The sequence below is a fragment of the Carassius gibelio genome, chromosome A1, assembly GCF_023724105.1.
Source record: "Carassius gibelio isolate Cgi1373 ecotype wild population from Czech Republic chromosome A1, carGib1.2-hapl.c, whole genome shotgun sequence".
Taxonomy (NCBI): domain Eukaryota; kingdom Metazoa; phylum Chordata; class Actinopteri; order Cypriniformes; family Cyprinidae; genus Carassius; species Carassius gibelio.
In genome coordinates this window covers 12,460,995-12,481,048 of record NC_068371.1, presented here as the reverse complement: position 1 = coordinate 12,481,048, position 20,054 = coordinate 12,460,995, and the positions used below count along the sequence as shown (strand labels likewise).

The 20,054-nt window shown below is 36.6% G+C and overlaps 1 protein-coding gene across 1 annotated transcript in view; it reads left to right on the top strand.

Annotated features, from left to right (window-relative positions):
* Positions 1-20,054, top strand: part of LOC127996448 (uncharacterized) — a 253,677-nt gene that overhangs the window by 90,430 nt on the left and 143,193 nt on the right. The gene's annotated exons all lie outside the window — the stretch shown is intronic.

The window sequence follows — 20,054 nt, the reverse complement described above, 5'->3', positions numbered from 1 at the left end:
CTATCTATCTATCTATCTATCTATCTATCTATCTATCTATCTATCTATCTATCTATCTATCTATCTATCTATCTATCTTTCCATCTATCGTGTCACTTTGTCTTTAAGGAGGGCCAAATTACTCAAAATTTAATAATTAAATAAATTATTTATTCATTAATTGATTTCCTCCCTCCATATTTCATTCACGACACTCAGTCACTCAGTGGGCGGCATCACCTTTTAAATTAGATTTCTTTGGTCTTTATAATTTAGGCACCTTTTTCTTTCTTTTTTTTCGCATCATGACCTTTGGCTGAGGATGGTTCTCAGATGAAGTTATCAATTAGAAAGTTGACTATGACAATTTTAATTCAAGTAGAAAATCTTCTCTGCGAGATGTTGGCTGCACGTTACTTTGTAACGCGTTACCCACAACACTGTCTATAATAAAAGTAACTTGTTACCAGGGAAAGTAACTATTTGCGTTACTGTATATAAAAAAAAAAAGTTGTTATATGTCAAAGAATTTTATTTTATTTTATTTTTTTAGCATTTTTCACAAGTCAGTTGAAATGAGTAGAACAGACAGGTGTTCGCACATAACTTTCAATATTTATTGCCCGTCAACAGACAGCAAGAGTTTTATCCTGCACTTCATGTAGTATCTTTGTAAGAAAATAGTTTTGGGCCACTAGCTTTGTAGATGCGTGTGTCACACATTAGATGCACGTTCTTGGTTTTGATCACAATTAATTTGAAGTAGCGCTTATATCTCCACCTTGAAAATGCCAACTTCTCCTCGGATTGCTCCTGACTCACCATTTCTGCTGCTGTTGCGAATCTCTGTGTGTAGCTGTTGCGTGTGTGTGTGTGTGTGTGTGTGTTTGGCGCCGCTGGCGCGTGTGCCGGCATGTGTGTAAAAACACTGGCTCTGATTGGCTACCATGAAACACATGACTCTGCCTTCGCCAATCATAATCGCTTATCTCGTTATTAACCTTACTGTCTGTGTTATTAACCCACCTCCTCACTCGCTGTTTGAGCCAGGGGTGCATTCAGATTACACAGTTTATTAAATCAATGCATAGTAATGCACCGCATTTAACTTTCAGTAATGGTAATGGCGTTGTAATGACGAGGAAAGTAATTAGTTAGATTACCCCGTTACTGAAAAAATAACATCGTTACCTAACGCCGTTCTTTTAAACACCGTTATTCCAAACACTGCTAATTTCTGCCAACATAAGATATTTTCTATTGTTGTATTAAAATTGTCAAAATCAATGTTTTGATTGATAACTTAATCTGCAGACATAAATAATAAAATCAATATTTTGTCATGTATGCATTCATTTATGTATTTAATTAATTCATTAGGTATTTCACAATTAACTTATATATTTCAACATTTATTTAATTTTGAGTGATTTGGCCCTATTATGTCCATATGCTGAGTTTTGTTTGTTTGTCTTTTCTCTAGCTGGAAACAGTTGACTGCCTCGGTCTTTGTTTGTCTCTGAGCAAAAGTGTGTTTGTCATGAAACTTTCCAAAATTGAGGCAGAGGATGTGCACTGCATACATTTTTAATGATGAAGTAGCAGTGATCCGATGTTTTGTTGCCCTTGTGGGTACAGAAACATGCTGGTGGTTTTATGAGAGACTTTCTCTGAATCTCAGCCAAATGATAAGCTCAGTAAACAGTTAGTAGTTTCTCACATTCTCTTGGCAATAAATACATGTTCAATGCTGGTCTGCAAAGAAGATATGTGACAGAGTTATATTTTTGTGAATGCCAACTCTAAATGTTAGAGATAAAACATTTATTTTTTCCTCACTTAGGCCTAATGCTAAAATTTATTATGCATTTAGGCAACATAAACAATGTTTGTTTATCATAGAGAAATGTGCCCCTCAATATTCAGAATAATGGTCAACAAACATAAGTGTCCGATTGTCAGACTCTTTTCCATGTCTCATGTGTCTTCCTCCCCTAGGTTCTCCAGTTTGATGATTATGCCCATAGTTGGTTTTTCCCGTTCCTGTTCCTGGCCCTATTCAGTTCATTTGTTCCCAGATGTGTCCAATTTAAGTGTATTTAAAGTGTGTTGTGCCCCTCATTTCCCCTCTGCTGTTAAATGTCATTGTAACAATATACAAACGTAATCACAAGACTGTGTTCTACCTTCCACGCTTCGCCACCAGAGTAACAATATAAAAACTTTATTATCACGGGACGTAGGAGGCGGGAACTGCCGAACATTCAAATTAAAACTTTAATAATGAAATAAACACAAAACAGCGTGACAGCCCCTCATGGACGACAGTGGCGCACAAACAAATCAGAAACACAAAATATAATCCAGGCCTGGTACTCTCATCATTCACTGTCATCGATCATCTTTTGTATCCTTCCGATCTCCTCCTTGGGACTCGAAACCGGTGAGTTGAGCAGGTGTCGCCAATTTCCAAATCACTTCACTGGCTTCGCTCCATTCCCACAGCTCTCGGCCCCGCCCCACTCGTCACAGTCATTTTGTGTTCTGTGTTTCCAGTGTTCCTGTGTTCCCCGCTTTGAGTTCATTAAAGTCTTTGGGATTTACTTTACTCCTCGTTTCCTTGCTCCTTCGTTCCCGGGCTCCATGTGTCGAGCTTGCTCCAGTATCAGCTCCAGCCACAGAGCTCGTTTTAGTGAGGGCTCGTGTTCCCAAGTTTAGCCCACCCAGGGCTCCTGTTCCCAAGTTTAGCCCAGTGAGGGCTCCTCTCTACGACTTTAGGCGGGCTCCAGTCCATGAATCCAGTCCAGAGCGCACTCCTGTGCCCACGCCTCAAGTGTGTCCAGCAGCGCCCGATCCTCCAGAGCGCCCTCAGTACCCCGTTGCTGCCAAGATGCCTGTACATCTCGGAGGCTGCTTAACCATGGCCTCCTAGATTGTCTACACCGCCATTACGATATAAATAAAGAAATTTGCGGCTGATTGTATCATTCTAAACAGTTTTGTTATTGTTCAAAAGCTAAAATATAAAAATTTGATTAAAAGCTTAGACTTAAAAATTTACATTAGTTAAAGCTATATATGGATACTGAAAAATATAAAAGTGAGAAGAGTACACACACACACGTATGTTAACTATTTGTGATGGAAATACAATAATACATTTTACAATATATTTAATAAATTTGCTATTATTAATATAACATTTGCTCGGACGTTTTCATGTATGTAAAGTATTTGAGACGGAAATTCAATGTTTTGAGCAATATAAACAAACAAACAAATAAATAAATAAATAACTGCCATAATGAGGTATGGGAGTACCTTTAACACATGCAATGTTGCCACCGTTTCTAAATCCCTGAAGCTGAGCTACAAAATCACATCTGATCTAAAATATATCAGTTTTTCATCAGTCAATCCCACTGAGTGACACAAATTTAAAGGTATTCAGACATTCTCATTTTACTCCTGAAAAGTCAGACAAAGGCAGTCTGCACTTCCTCTCTCTTATCAGCACTCACTCTGAGCACAGATAATCTCAGCAAGACATGTCACTCTCCTCTAACCGAGCTTGTCAGTAACAGCGCAGACACCTGTCCTTGGCCGCCACCACTGGGAAGCATCAGCATTTCACTCAGGTGTTCTGCTCATGGAAGCGGCCTGATGTCCACTGTTCTAAACCAGTGGGGTCTGTTCCAGACTCTGATTTCCCCAGAGACTCCTTGAATTGGTGCGGAACAGACTCCATAAACCAGATCAAGCTGTGTCTGGTCAGTTAAATGTGACAGTGCTGCAAAAAAAAAAAAAAAAGAAAAAAAAAAAAACAACAAAGTGAGAAAACCTTGTTTTGATTTCACATTACCAAATAATTCAGACAACTAGCAATGTGGAAGAGAGGGTTTTTATGCAATGTCTGATTTAGTTTGATGTGATATATACAATAAATGTAATAATATACAAAATTATTTCATACTTATCACACTAAATGGTGCCATACTATAAATTTATTTTATTTTACAAGAATTTGTCACATAGATGGATGGATATACAGACAGACCAGTGTTTTAGAATCAGTTTTATTTTAGTATTATTTATAAACTATTATAGTATTAATGAAAATGTTTAATTATGCTTACATCATTTCAGCTTTAATTGTTTATATTTATTTACATTTTTGTTGTAGTAATTTTAGCATTTCCTATCAAAATTATGCTTTTCAGTCATTTCAAATTTAGGGCATGTTGTCAGATCTTGCCAGGTCTGTGAAAAATGAATACAAAATAATGGCTATGTTTGCAGATTTGCAACAAAATTAGATGTATTATTGAGACTTCTTTGTAAATAAATAAATAAATGAATGTTCACTGGAAACACACACACATATACATCCTTATTTTTGCCCCCAGTGAAACACGTTTCCTTAAAGCGTTAGTTCACCCAAAAATTATGTAATTAATAACTCACCCTAATGTCGTTCCAAACCAGTAAGACCTCCATTTATCTTTGTAACACAGTTTAAGATATTTTAGATTTAGTCCGAGAGCTCTCAGTCCCTCCATTGAAGCTGTGTATACGGTATACTGTCCATGTCCAGAAAGGTAAGAAAAACATCATCAAAGTAGTCCATGTGACATCAGAGGGTCAGTTAGAAATTTTTGAAGCATTCAAATACATTTTGGTCCAAAAATAGCAAAAACTATGACTTTATTCAGTATTGTCTTCTCTTCCGTGTCTGTGTGAGAGAGAGTTCAAAACAAAGCAGTTTGTGATATCCAGTTCGCAAACGAATCATTCGATGTAACCGGATCAAATTGAACTGAATCGGTTTAAATCGTTTTCGCAGAATCAGTTAAGAATCAATCAGCAAAAGAATCAGTTCGGTTCAGACGCTCTGCTTCACACTGAATCACACATGCGCAGTATCATCAGTTCTCGAATCGGACACGTCTGACAGCAACGGTTCTTGACTCATGAACGAGTCATTATCTGGCTCGGCTCGGCGTTCATCTTCAGTTCTCTCTTTACAGCAGTTCAGTCAGTGTATTGTTTGAGTAAATTAGTTTCTCTGGGATATTGGTTTGTTTGAACTCAGAGGGATTGTCAGCCACATTAACAACTTAAGTCATTTGTGGATTAATGCGTATTGGAGACGCAAACCTTTAAAACGATTCAGTTCGATTTGGTAAACTGGTTATAAAAGATCCGGTTACATCGAATGATTCATTTGCGACCTGGATATCACAAACTGCTTTGTTTTGAACTCTCTCTCTCACAACAGACACTGAAGAGAAGACAATACTGAATAAAGTAGTAGTTTTTGCTATTTTTGGACCAAAATGTATTTCCGATGCTTCAGAATATTATAACTGACCCTCTGATGTCACATGGACTACTTTGATGATGTTGTTCTTACCTTTCTGGACATGGACAGTATACCGTACACACAGTTTCAATGGAGGGACTGAGAGCTCTCGGACTAAATCTAAAATATCTTAAACTGTGTTCCGAAGATAAATGGAGGTCTCACGAGTTTGGAACGACATGAGGGTGAGTTATTAATGACATAATTTTCATTTTTGGATGAACCAACCCTTTAAATCAGAGGTTTTCAGACTGCTCCTGGACACACAGCTAGGGTTGAGTTCTCTACAATTCAGTTGAAATCAGCTATAAAGGACACTCCAAAAATATGCAGCGCTGGAGAGGCTCCAGGAACAGTGTGAAAACCCCTGATTTAAATCTTTCAAAAACTCAATTATACTATGAACAGACCAAATTGCAGTGGCATTCCTGTACCTGCTTGCCAGAAGAGGGCGATGTGAGACAGACAACCATGTGCTTCTTGAGGAGCTTGTGTCAGCTCTGAAACATGTCCTGATATATTCTGCATTATGTCTGGAGGCTAGAAACACTTCCACTCTGTATAATTTGGTGGGAAAAGCACATTATACGGGCTTCAGTTTTTTTGTTTGTTGGTTCCTTTTTTATTTATTTTGTGGTGTGTGTGTGTGGGGGGGGTCAACTATTTACTGATAGTTAAGCTTCAGAGAGCTGTGCACAACAGCTCCAAGATATGCATTAAAGTCAGCTGATACAGTCAGCAAATGTCTACCCACCACTAGGCCAAACAAAGTGGGGGGGTATTGGAAAAATCATTTAAAAAAATAGCAAATGAACAATGAAGGTAACATATATATATATATATATATATATATATATATATATATATATATATATATATATATATATATATATATATATATATATTTATAGATAATGCAAGTGAACCATTGTTTTCATGTATAAATGGATATGTAGGAGTTTTTATTATATTTATATATATTGTGCATATTATTCTAAATGCTTTATGTTTAATCAAATTCTTTATCTTATGAAATTCAAGTGAAAGAAAATAAGCCCTGCTATAGAGAAAATGTGCTGTGGTTAAAATAATAATAATAATAATAATAATAATAATAATAATAATAATAATAATAATAATAATAATAATAATAAATCTGCAGTAATGTGTAACAATAGTCAAAAATCTATTTGTAATAGTCAGTGTACGATGGCCAATGATGCACTTTTCCTTAGTGATCCTCAGAAAAACCTGTCAGACCCAGGTTCAATGTAAGATAAGATCCATAGATGGCGTTTGTGAAAACAAGCAATAATCACAAATAATGCAGTTAGTGTACAAGGTATGACTCTAAAATAGCCTACATGTTAAAATGCATACTAAATTACAAGAAACACCATTTTATACTCACCAAAACTCATTTGTATGCCAAATTAGCACAACATCTTATTGAAACGAGTGCTTCAATGCAGACCTAATGCAAAAATGAATGCTGCTGTCAGTGAATACAATTTATCACTTATGAAAATTAACCATAGTTTTACTAGATTAAACCAATATATATATATATATATATATATATATATATATATATATATATATATATATATATATATATATATATATATATATATATATATATATATATATAATTCCCTTGGGTACTATAGTTAAATAAATTAATTACTAAAACTGAGGTTACAAAAATGGTAATCAATATGCAAAAAAAAAAAAAAAAAAAAAAAAAAAAACCTTGGTTACTGTGTTTACTATGATAAAACCATGGTTAATTTTTGTAAGAGATCATTACTAAAACATTACAATATAATATAAAACATTACAATATTACATGTCTGTAGTCTGTATAGCCTGCCAGTCAACAGATTTTGAACAGTAAGATTTTTCATGTTTTTAAAGAAGTCTCTTCTGTTCACCAAGCCTGCATTTATTTGAAATGCAGAAAAATAAGTAATTTAGTGAAATATTTTTTACTATTTATAATAACTGTTTTCTATTTGAATATATTTTAAAATGTAATTTATTCCTGTGATCAAAGGTGAATTTTCAGCACCATTGCTCCAATCTCCATTGTCACATCCTTCAGAAATTATTCTAATATGCTGATTTGCAGATTATCAATATTTAAAACAGATGAGCACATTTTTTTTCAGTATTCTTTGATGAATAGAATGATCCAAAGATCAGCATTTATGTGAAATAAAAAAAACTTTTGCAACATTATACACTTTATCGTTCAAAAGCTTCAAAAAAAACTCTTCAAAAGATAAATGCTGTTCTTCTGAACTTTCTATTCATCAAAGAATCCTGATTTTTTTTTTTTTTTTTTTTTTTTTTTTTACTCAGCTGTAAATAAATAAATGCAGGCTTGGTTAGCAGAAGAGACTTCTTAAAAAAAAAAAAAATTAACAAGTTTACTGTTCAAAAACTTTTGACTGGTACTGTATACTATAAGCAACATAATTGTTTCTCTAATTTCTAGCTTTTAATTGGCTTAGAAATCTATAACTGCTGGACAATAACAAATAATAATGTTTATATACTACAAACACTTTTTTTTAGCACATAATAAGGCACAATAGTCTTTAGACTGTAATAAATGCTATGTCAATTAGCACTGCATTGTTCATATACTTTATTTATCACCTGTTGAAGATGACTTAAAAAAAACATATATTGTCGCAATCGTATGTCTTTGTGTTTCCAAAAGTTTCAGTTACATGAGTGTTTAGGGCTTCCTGATGTTGATCTCGCCTTATTCTGGATTCAAATAAAATACCAGGTCATGCGCAGACAATCCTGTCTCTTTGAGTTTAGATCTATATTTATTCACACCAGTTCTTGAGAACCTCTATGCGAACACACTTTGCCGAATTTCTGTGATATTAAAAGTGGTACGCCCCTGGTTCCATTATATACATAAATGTATACATAAATCAACTCTAATAATGTGCATTTTATTATTAAGCAAAGTGTTCTGCACACTAATCTAATGGCAAATTTAAAATCTAAAATGTAAAACTTATAACTAAATAAATAAATAAATAAATACCTTGAAACTACAATCCTGGTCTCGATCACTACACTTTAACCAGAAATATATTATTTATAAAATCTAAATTTAAATTAGAAATAAATTATTAAATCCAACATGTTTTAGATAAAACACACACATTTTATTCATGTCCAAATGTTTTCTCTCCTCCTGCATTGTCTGGTTCTTTTGAAGGTCATGTGAAGACCAAAAGTGCTCTCATTTTCTTTTCTGTATATTTGCTGATATTGCAACTTTGATGTCAAGGTAAACCTCAATATACTGCCCTGTTACCTAAATAATTTAAGATGTAATTTTTTTTTATTTTAAAAATATTTAAGTAAATCTCTAGAATTTGCTTTAATGTGAAAAGAAATACTCATGACACTAGCAATGACTTCATGAAACACTGTTCTTATCTTTTGTTTTGTTTCAAATCAAAGCTTTGTAGCAGTTATCAAACCGATCAAGTTATGTGATTTCAGCAAACTAGGCTTTGCATAACAGTTTTATGCATTATGAAATATCAGTGGTTTGACTGTGAAAGGGATGATCGCAAGTAAACCTGTAAACCAGTGTAAAATGTTGATTGTGAGTCAGTAAAATTTCAAATGTTACAATTTTAAAGGTATAACATTTCTGTAAAAGTGCTGTTACAAACTTTATATTTTCAGATATTTTGCTGAACATTGTTAAAAATGCATTTACATTGACATTTATTCATTTCCAATCCAAAGCGACATACACAGAGTTAAGGAATACAAGTGATTAATCATGAAGAGGAAAATAAAACACAGAAAGTGCACACAATACAAAGTTTCAGACATTTCTCAGATTAGTACAAGCTAGTCAGGGAGCTATTAAGGAAATAGAAAGCAAAGTTTCCAAGTGTTCTTGCTTTAATGATGTTAACCAGAGTGAGTTTCACACAATTTGAAACATTTGGTTCAGCTGATTTAAAGTCATAAATAGCCTTTCTTGTTCCATTACTACATGAAAGTGGAACGATAAGACCACATGCTAACCCTGTATGCTAACCTCTAACTCAAATTTAATAAAATGTGCAAGTTTACTGGAAAATAACTGTTTAAAGAGCAAACTCTACTCATAAACAGGTAAAAAAAAAAAAAAAAAAAAAAGAAAAAGTAGTTATAGTGATTTCTTTCTTTCTTTTTTACAAACTGACAAGAATGTTGAAATAATTCATTAAATCAAATGCTATGAACTCTCCTATGAAATACTTGCACTTTCTTGTGAGATTCATAACAATCTCACTACTCCTACTGTTTTACACTTTGCTGATGTAACATCAACCATCCATTCATCCAGCCGCCAGAGGGCGCCATCTCCTCATTACTGACTGTGCTCTTCTTCTTCCTCCACTTCCTGTAGCTTCCTGTTTAAATCCAGCTCAGTCGTACAACAGATTGTGAAGTATTGCCAGCTAACCCCTGTCTCTACCAAGCGTTTTCTCATTGCCACATTGATTGCCTCGTGTATGTTCTTTGCCTGTTCTTGACCTTGTTTGTTGGATTACGATTTGGATTTGTTTGCTGTACGGACTGCTTGCTGTGATATTGACCTTGCTTGTTATTTGACCACGATTATCTGCCTTATCCTTGTGTGTGGTTTTCTCCACAATAAACATCTCCGCAAATAGATTCAAATACTCAACCGAGTCAGTCATCCTTACAGAATACTTCGCCTGACCAGAATCCAGCGGAGATTTCACAACTTCAGGCCGCCTTTGCTTATCAAAATGAGAGGATTACGGAGTTCCAAGCTCAACTTTCATCTCTGCGAGCCGCTAATGAACATCTCACCCGCTACATACAATCTCTCCCAGCGACTCGACCTGAGGCGGTAAGATTTTCTTTACCAGATACATTTGATGGCACAGCTGAAAGGTGCAAGGGGTTTCTTCGTCAATGTTCCATTTATTTTGAGAACCAGCCTGAGGCCTTTCTACGTGATACCACTAAATGTTCATTTATGATGTCACTGTTCACTGGCAAAGCTCTCGAATGGGCATCTGCTGTGTGGGATCAAGAGGATATGATACGGACCTCATTCGATTATTTTTCGAAGCAGATTACTGAGGTTTTTCAGTACCCAGCTGGAGGGAGAGATGTATCTATGCAGTTGTTGGATTTGTGTCAAGGAAATCGTACTGCTGCAGAATACGCAGTAGATTTTCGCACCATAGCAGCGCAAAGTGGCTGGAATGAGGCCGCGCTTAAACCAATCTTTAAGCGAGGTCTTCACCCCAAATTACAATCAGAGATTGCTTGTAAGGACATGGATATGGACTTACAGCAACTTATAACCACCACGATGATAATCTGATACGTAACCATCCCACCTGTCCCCTAACAACTTCAATGTCTGCCACAACTGCTAGTGGCCTGGAACCTGTTGAACCCATGCAAATCGGCCTTACCAAAATCTCAATGGAGGAACGTGAACGACGGCGTGTACAGAGACTATGTTTTTACTGTGGGCAACCAGGTCATCAATGCCGTCACTGCCCCAACAAGCCCACACCATCTAAAGTGAGTATACATTCAGGTAATCTATTCACCAAGTGCTTGACTCTTGTTATGACCATCACTTATGCAAGTTACGTACAATGTGTTTCAGCATTAATTGACTCAGGATCGGCACTGAACCTAATTCACCATGAATTGGTGGCTAAACTCAACATCCCTGTGATCCCTTGCATACCACCGATTCACATCACCGCCATCAACACTCAACCCATTGGCAAAGGTATCACTCATCAAACCATCCCTATTACAGTCAAGATTGGTGTGTTCCACTCTGAAACCCTCTCATTTTATGTTACAACTACACCCCAGCATCCAATAATACTAGGAAATCCCTGGCTAACCATTCACGACCCGCAGATTTCTTGGGGTTCCAGAGAACTTACCAAATGGTCACCGTATTGCCACAGTCATTGTCTACAAGGTCATATACCACTTCCATGTCTAACCACAAGTGATGAAAGTCCAATAACTAACGAAGCAGTTAAGATTCCCCCAGAGTACATTGAATTCCAGGAAGTCTTCAGCAAAGCCAAAGCTGCTACGTTACCTCCACACCGCCATTGGGACTGTGCCATAGACCTATTACCTAACACAGCACCTCCTAAAAGCAAGGTATATCCATTAACTATACCAGAAACGCAGGCCATGGAACAATACATTGAAGAAGCTCTGGAGTCAGGCTTTATCCGCCCATCCACATCACCAGCAGCATCTGGATTTTTTTTTGTGGAAAAAAAGGATGGTGGCCTACGCCCCTGTATCGATTATCGTGGTCTAAACTCCATCACTATCAAGAACAGGTACCCACTCCCATTAGTTCCCTCAGCCTTAGAACAATTACGTGAAGCCAAGATTTTTACTAAGCTTGATCTACGAAGTGCCTATAATTTAATCAGGATCAGAGAAGGTGATGAATGGAAGACAGCATTTATCACCACCAGGGGGCACTATGAATACTTGGTAATGCCGTACGGCCTATCCAATTCACCATCTGTGTTTCAATCATTTATCAATGAGATCTTTCGGGACATTCTAAATGACCACATTATCGCCTACATTGATGACATTCTAATATATTCGAAGACACGTGAGCAACATATCCAACATGTGAAAGATGTTCTGTCTCGATTACTGGCAAACCACTTATATGTTAAGACTGAGAAATGTGAATTTCATGTCTCACATACCACTTTTTTAGGCTACAAGATCAGTCATCATGGAGTGGAGATGGACGCAAGGAAGGTTGAGGCAGTTACAAAGTGGCCACGTCCCACTACGGTAAAGGAAATACAGAGATTCTTAGGATTTGCTAACTTTTACAGGAGATTCATTAGAGACTACAGTACCATTGCAGCACCACTCACTGCTTTGCTTAAGGGGAAACCAAGGAAACTATCATGGACAACGCTTGCCCAGACCGCATTTGATACCCTGAAGACAAGCTTTACCACTGCTCCAATTCTGAAACACCCAAACCCTGACCTACCATTCATAGTGGAAGTAGATGCTTCTGACGTCGGCATCGGAGCAGTTCTATCCCAGAGACAAGGAAACCCTGGTAAAGTTTTTCCATGTGCTTTCTTTTCCAGAAAACTAACCACAGCAGAGAAAAACTATGATGTAGGAAACAAGGAACTACTTTCCATCAAGGAAGCACTGTCTGAGTGGAGACACTGGTTGGAGGGAGCACGTCATCCATTTCAGGTGATTACAGATCACAAAAATTTGGAGTATATCAAGAGTGCTAAACGTCTGAACCCGAGGCAGGCTCGGTGGTCATTATTCTTCACAAGATTTCATTTCACAGTAACATATCGCCCAGGAAGCAAGAATGGTAAAGCCGACGCGTTGTCACGAATATATGAGTCAGAGGAAACTTCTTGCTGCCAAGGACCAATTCTACCCCCATCAGTCATTTTGGCACCTATTCGTTGGGATATAATGGAGGAAATTCAAAGAAAACAACTAACAGAACCCACACCATCAGGTTGCCCCCCTAACCGCCAATACGTTCCAGGATCTCTTCGGCAGCGTATCATGCAATGGGTCCATACATCTCTGAGCTCCGGACATCCTGGCATTCAGCGGACAGAGGAACTGGTACGCAATTCATTTTGGTGGCCTAATTTAACAAAGGATGTCTCTTTGTATGTCAAATCTTGCAGCATGTGTGCACAGTCAAAAACACCACGAAAACTTCCAGCTGGTCTCTTGGAACCCTTGCCTATCCCTCGGCGGCCCTGGTCTCATCTGGCAGTGGATTTCGTCACAGATCTACCCAGCTCTAACGGCTGCACCACCATACTGGTAATTGTTGATAGATTTTCTCCTGTCCTGTCCTGTCGTCTGGTTCCACTAAAAGCATTACCCACAGCTATGGAGACAGCACAAGCTTTATTTCAACATGTTTTTCGAATTTATGGCATACCAGAGGATATTGTTTCTGACAGAGGCCCACAATTCACGTCCCGAGTATGGCAAGCCTTCTGCAAACAATTAGACATTAATGTCAGTTTAACATCAGGTTATCACCCTCAAGCAAATGGACAGGTGGAGAGAGTAAACCAAGAAATTGGGCGATATCTTGGATCCTACTGTAGTCAAGAACAGGAACGTTGGAATGAATTCCTACCCTGGGCAGAATATGCAAGAAACTCCCTTACTCACTCATCTACAGGACTCACCCCCTTCAAGTGTGTTTTAGGATATCAACCCCCCATGTTCCCTTGGTCGGGTGAACCTTCAGAAGTTCCGGCAGTGGATGACTGGGTCAGAAGAAGCGAAAGAGTCTGGGACAGCGCTCATGTGAGGCTACAGAGGGCAATCAGAGCCCAGAAAACCCAAGCAGATCGTAGGAGAAGTCCCCACCCAAACTATCAGCCGGGTCAGAGGGTATGGTTATCGACTCGAGATCTACAGTTACGGCTACCCTGCAAAAAGCTCAGTCCACTGTATGTAGGCCCATTTCGGATAATAAAGCAAATTAATCCAGTAACATACAGGTTAGAGCTCCCAGCTCATTATCGCATTTCTCCTTCATTTCATGTATCTCTGTTAAAACCCGCTCATCCTGCTTCCGGTCCTGCCTCCGAGGAGAGGGAGCCCCCCCCACCACTGGATGTTGATGGAGCTCCGGCTTACCTGGTCAAGGATATCATAGATTCCAGACGTCGGGGGGGCAGGCTACAATACCTAGTGGACTGGGAGGGCTACGGCCCAGAAGAAAGATCTTGGGTGGCCGCCAAGGACATATTAGACCCATCATTGACCCGGGATTTCCATCATGCACATCCGGATCGTCCAGCACCTCGACCAAGGGGACGTCCACGAAGAACACCTGGAGGTGTTCCTAGGGGGGAGGAATCTGTAACATCAACCATCCATTCATCCAGCCGCCAGAGGGCGCCATCTCCTCATTACTGACTGTGCTCTTCTTCTTCCTCCACTTCCTGTAGCTTCCTGTTTAAATCCAGCTCAGTCGTACAACAGATTGCGAAGTATTGCCAGCTAACCCCTGTCTCTACCAAGCGTTTTCTCATTGCCACATTGATTGCCTCGTGTATGTTCTTTGCCTGTTCTTGACCTTGTTTGTTGGATTACGATTTGGATTTGTTTGCTGTACGGACTGCTTGCTGTGATATTGACCTTGCTTGTTATTTGACCACGATTATCTGCCTTATCCTTGTGTGTGGTTTTCTCCACAATAAACATCTCCGCAAATGGATTCAAATACTCAACCGAGTCAGTCATCCTTACAGCTGAAATGTGGCTAATTCCTGCAATCTTATTTGAATACTTTCACATGATCTCCGTAGTTTATGTTTGGACCTTTATGCTTTTGCTTACTTGTGTGTGTGTGTGTGTGTGTGTGTGTGTGTGTGTGTGTGTATTATATATATAAAATACAAATCACATCGTATTCATTCATATGAAATCTACACTTCGTAAAATGCCTAACTGAGTTATCAGTAACAACAAGCCACAAATGTATTTATTTATATATTTATTTTCTGTTATTCATCATCTATTTGGGGTATTTTCCCCTTTTGTCCATCCACCGTGTGTCCACCTGGGTCAGCACATTAGCACATCCCATTCCCGATGGGGGTCGAATAGACATTGCATGTATTGGATGTGGACAAAAAGCTTCCTCTGTTTGCCAGACAGTACATGAAAGTTTTCCACAAACTCGACACAAAGCCGCTGAGCTTTAGATAAACATGGCACATTCATTTTTAATTTGCACAGTCAGACAATCGACAGGATATGACTCCTGTGTAAAGGCAGGTCGTAACCCTTTGTTCTCTAGTGTCATGCGAAGAGATGTGAGCTTTCAGAAGGTGACAACCTTATGTTGTCTGAGATCTGCCCCAAGGGAGGTATCAAATGATCTGCGCTGCAGATAGAATGACACGCAGAATGCTCACCTACCACGAGGATAGAGCGTAATACAATAGATGTTTTAATATGGCCAGACACGTACCATTCTGCGTTTGATCACATAATATCATGTGAATCATGTGGTGGCACTGGACTGATTATCAAGTGCACCATGGGTTGAGTCAGAAACAAGGCTTTGTTTATGTCATATCAGGAAAACCTAGTTTGGGGTGTCCGTGAACAGGCTTGGAATACAAACCTTTGATTTTGGAATGTAGTTGAACTTTTTCTAGCTTTACATGGAACCATACACAATCTATCTTTATTTATTTATTTATTTATTTATTTATTCATTTATTTATTTATCCTGTTGTGATTGCAGGTGTTCTAAATCAGACAATTGTTAAATTATAATTAGTGGTGTTCATAATTATAACTCATTCATGACTTGTGACTTGAGATGGTAAGTAACCATTTAAAGTACCCTAGCAACACTAAAGCAACCACCCAAAACATCCTAGCAACTGCAAGTTAACTACATTAATAATTGCCATAAATCTAAAATGAATTGACCGCATATTAACAAATGTAAATCTTAAGTTACTATGAACATGTACAATCTAAATAATAAATAAATGAAACAAATAAACAAACAAAAACATTTTATTGGCAGCCTAAGTGATATACTAAACATAAGTGAAAAACACAAATAACTTTCTCTATATGTTTTCCAGAGTAATTTATTCCAGTAAGTAAGAGCTGGGCACCATAACCGAATGTGTGCACTGAAATTAAATTAGACAAATTTTGGGGCTCATGACCTTTTTATAGACTATCATGCAATATAGCTGCAGTTTCATTTGTTTTGTAAATATGTTTTACAGATGGCCAGGAGACGTTATCATTGAGGGCATCATGACCATGTTCACTGGAAAGAATGGTACCACTGTTTTATGCAAAGTATGCTCATTTCTATTTATGTCTCTAAAAATGCATAAGAGATGCCACTCATAACTGTTATGAGCATAATTTCTTATTTTCAGAAACAGAATTGTCCCCCCTGCAGCAAAATCTCAAACAAAAAAGCTTGTTCTTTCTTTCTTTCTTTCTTTCTTTCTTTCTTTCTTTCTTTCTTTCTTTCTGTCTTTCTTTCTTTCTTTCTTTCTTTCTTTAAAAAATACCAAATAGTTTAATTGTGGAATGTGAACCTTTTCAATTGTTTGATTATCCAGTTTTTCACTCCAAATTGAAATGAAAAATATTTATCTGCATGTACAGAAAGTTACAATGTGAAAGTATTTAAATTGTATGTGATGTCAATTTCAGTGGGTTATTTGAAATAATGATATACTTGAATGATTAAATACATTATGAAGTATTTGGCATGCTGTTGAGCAATGAGGAAGCTTTGCACAAAATGTTAAGTGTGAAAAAGTTCTACACAAATATGCACATCAGTGTTTGCTTATTAAATATTACAGCTAACTTAATACTTTCACAGACAGCACAAATGCATGCACATACATTTTTCAAAAACACTTGTTGCGTGCATACTTTGCACGCACTCATTTTGTTTGCCTTTGCAATGTCATCTTTAAAATATCAGACAAAAAAACAGCAAAACAACAAGCCTGATGCCTTTTGACCAAACTGCTGTCTCATTCCAGAGAATGCCTCCCTGATCAGTTTGATAAGCAGCATGTGATTATCCATTCCGATAGCTCTTTAAACATGTTTGAACACATTCTGTGGCATTTGTTGACAGCTCAGGTTATGTTTGCATTGCATGTGTGCCTCTGGTGACAACCTGCCCTCTGATCTCCCTCACAAGTACAGCACAGTCCAGTCCCAGTCAAACACATTATAAATATGAACCATTGCTTGAGTATAACATGGATATGCTTGTTATTGTTTTTTTCCCCTTATCTTTCTGTATCCTTACCTTTAACTTCCTTATCTTTTATGATTTGGATAAGATTTTCTTTCCTATTTACCATTGTGTTTTCCACAATACATCTGACTTTGCATGCTGTGGCGAAGCACAAATGCTTTATTCAGTACTGTTTTGGTCTTATAATAAAAACTTTGCATACTTCAGATTTTATGAGTTATTGTTTAGGGCTAATGTTAGGTAAATACTGTTTGCATTTGCTGTTTGTGCAAATGATCTCTGAGCAAAAGAGTGGGTATATATATATATATATATATATATATATATATATATATATATATATATATATATATATACAGTACAGACCAATAGTTTGGACACACCTTCTCATTCAAATAGTTTTCTTTATTTTCATGACTATGAAAATTGTAGATACACACTGAAGGCATCAAAACTATGAATTAACACATGTGGAATTATATATGGAATTATATACACATGCAAAAAAGTGTGAAATAACTGAAAATATGTCATATTCTAGGTTCTTCAAAGTAGCCACCTTTTGCTTTGATTACTGCTTTGCACACTCTTGGCGTTCTCTTGATGAGCTTCAAGAGGTAGTCAGCTGAAATGGTCTTCCAACAGTCTTGAAAGAGTTCCCCGAGAGATGCTTAGCACTTGTTGGCCCTTTTGCCTTCTGTCTGCGGTCCAGCTCACCCCTAAACCATCTCGATTGGGTTCAGGTTCGGTGACTGTGGAGGCCAGGTCATCTGGCGCAGCACCCCATCACTCTCTTTCTTGGTCAAATAGCCCTTGATGCCTTTAGTGTTACTCTACAATTTTCATAGTCATGAACAGAAAGAAAACTCTTTGAATGAGAAGGTGTGTCCAAACTTTTGGTCTGTACTGTATATATATATATATATATATATATGCCACCACCACCACCACTCTTTTGTTCTGAGATGATTTGCATAAACAGCAGCAGCTTTCCTTTACATTATTCTCATTGCTGGCCTCAGGCAAATAACCAAGTCATCAGCATGCTCTTTTGTACAGAATGTTTAAACAAACACTCACCAATAATTCAACAGGTTAATCAAACACATATGGTTAGTTATGAAAGCACTCATACAATAGTTCCGTGTTTGTCCTCATATAATCCCATGCACATACAAACCAACCTTTTCTTTGTTTGTTTATTCGGTGAGCTATTGCTTTAATTTCCGATCGTGCATATGTTCATTTATTTAAGCTCTCTGTCATTTCTCTGCTGGTCATATAATTTCACCAATTCCATTCAAAAAGTTAAACTTGTATACTTTATTCATTCATTACACACAGACTGATATATTTCAAATGTTTATTTCTTTTAATTTTGATGGTTAGAACTGACAACCAAGGAAAATCCTAAATTTGTTGCAACTACTTTCAGAACTGATAAAAAAAAACTGAGCAGCAAATCTTCATATTAGAATAATTAATAAAGGATCATGTGACACAGCAGACAGGAGTAATAATGCTGAATTCATTTTTGCATCATAGGAATAAACTACATTTTAACATATAACATAAGAAATAATTTGTCTCTCCACAATATTACTGTATTATTGATCAAATAAATAGAGCATTGGTGAGCATAAAACATTTATTTAAAGCATTAAAAAAGCTTACCAACATCAAATGTTGCATTGTACTTTTTGTTCTCAAGTGTTTATTATTATTATTATTATTATTATTATTATTATTATTATTATTATTATTATTATTATTATTATCATTTTCTTTTTTTTTAATCCAATCTGTGATTAAGAGTGTGACACTACCTTAGATCAAGCTTTTTTACTGTTTGTGATTAAACATACAGTAGCTTACAGTAGGATTTCTCAAATGTATCTATGACATGGAAGAGTAACAATCATCACTGCTCCCTGCTCTAGAAATGTCTTTTATGGAAAAGTTCAAATCGAGCATTTTTACCAGAGCACCGTGATTCCATTGAGCTGAGCATGTCTTAACTCAGCATTCATTAGCAGCTGCTGACTCTGAACTTCAGAATGCTGTTTCCTAGAGAATCTCAGAGTAATTCAGCCCAAACAGATAGCAAATGCAGGTGCCCTATTCGGCAAATCTATTATATACATTGATAACATGTCTCTATTGGCCTGGAATCCATTGTACTGCATGACGAAAACAAAAATGCATTTTACTAAAGTGCATAGTTGCACTTAAATATTTGGATGCCTCAGTTATATGAAAATAAAAATAAAAATGCCATTGCATTAGATAAACTAAACCAATCAAATATTTACTTATTTTATTTTTTTAGTTATTAAAAAAAAAAAAAAAAAAAAAACACTTTTCAAGCAAAATCTTTCTCAAGTTCAAGAATCAGCAAATTATTAACCCAGAATGACCCTACCGTAACTTCATTCATGTTTCTTCTCTTTTGGCATTGTGGATTTTAGAAAATAAACTCTTGAAAAACACCTTCACACGTTGGTATTTAATTAGTCTTTACCTAGTCTTTTTTTTTTTTTTCTCCATTAAACATTTTTGAATTTTGAATTTCTTAGGTAGCATTTCATTTATCCTACACATACACAATTCTATAATATTTAAAAGCTTTTTGCATATAAGTTGATAACATTGAAGTCTGAAAACTGTAATAATAATAATACAATGTTCTGCTCATGTCACATTTCCTTTTCCCCTTTTTTTTCAAATATATAATTATGTATTTTCAGAATTTATGATATGTCTGGGTAAAGGGCAAAACAATAAATTATATACATAAAAAGTATTTGAATAGTAGCAAAGGTAAATTATGAAATCTATGAT